Source organism: Octopus bimaculoides, chromosome 8 (assembly GCF_001194135.2).
Source record: "Octopus bimaculoides isolate UCB-OBI-ISO-001 chromosome 8, ASM119413v2, whole genome shotgun sequence".
In the NCBI taxonomy this organism is placed as follows: Eukaryota; Metazoa; Mollusca; class Cephalopoda; order Octopoda; family Octopodidae; genus Octopus; species Octopus bimaculoides.
Genome location: NC_068988.1, coordinates 25,922,655 through 25,924,095, shown reverse-complemented (window position 1 = coordinate 25,924,095; position 1,441 = coordinate 25,922,655).

The following is a 1,441-nucleotide window of genomic DNA, read 5'->3' as shown; positions in this document are numbered from 1 at the left end:
TCCATCGATTGACAGCCGACGTTGGTCTGTTTATGTCCGCGTAAATAAGCGCTTCGGCAAAAAAGACCGACAGAATAAGTATTAGGCTTACACAGACTAAGTTTTGGGGTCAATTTGGTCAACTATGAGAGGTGTTCCAGCATGGCCGCAGTCAGATGACTGAAACAAGTAAAAAAATAAAAGAATGAAAGAATCTGTACAAGTCTGATATATAAGTATCAGTTCCTCCCTTCCTGTGACTGGCCTGGGCGCTACACTTTTCAACTATTTAAGCTGGGAGTAACTGATACATTTCCATTTATTCTCATCATCTTTATTTATCCTTTCATTTATAATTAGCCATTCGAGCCACTGCCAATATTATAGTACTATGCTGCTGTAAATTTGATCAATGTTAAATTACCGGCCACGCAAGAATCCAGTGTATAAATGATTTTAAGGCGGTGAACTGACTGAGTCTTTCCCGCGCCAGGCTAAATGATTAGCAGCATTTCGTCCGTCTTTACGTTCTGAGATTAAATTCCGATGATATCGACATTGCCTTACATCATTTCTTCGTGTATAACCTAAGTACTAATTAGACGCCTGGTTTTCTGTAATTGATACATCCCAACCCCCGAACTTTCTGACATTGTGCCAAAATTTCAAACCAGTATACAAACTATTTTGGACTAGGGCCGATGTACTCTGAAACAAATAGATATAACGTCAGTAATTAATTTATGCTAAATAACGACTCCTAATTTATGTATATACATACATACATACATACACAGACAAGCATTCGAACGCTGGCACATACACGCACATATGCACCAAGAACTCAAACAGACAAACAAATGCGTCCTCTGTAACGGACACAGGCGATTGTCACTGAGAAGGTTGCAAAAAAAAAACGCTACGACAGCTTTGACAAAAGAATCGGATGTTCGATACGAGAGGAATTAAACCAGTGTGAGTATTAGGTATATTGGAATGATGACTCTCCCTAGACACAAATATATATATATATAAAATGCAAAACTGGGGCCAGAACGCAAATCTTCCAGACAATTAGGTGATGCAAAAAAAGGGACAACAAAACATCCACACATATGATACAAAGAAAACAAGGACGGGTCATTCGGAGTTTTCTTTCCTCAGTCGAGTTCCAGATTATCTTTGCAATTTCGGCTGGTTATACATCGAGATTGCTCCAATCTGGCCATCCCCAAGGAAAAACTAATCTAAGAGCATTAGATTCCTTGGAAGAAAATAGCGAATGTATACGAAAACAAGGAAGGGAAAAAAACGGGAAAATGTTACACAAATAGAAATGCAAACAATAGGACATAACAAGTGTCTTTCGACTATGAACAAATTCTTTAGGTATGGTTCGGGACAATTTTTTTAGGTAAGGTTCTCCAACCACGCCAACTTGTCCAAGGTGTGGTCAGGACAA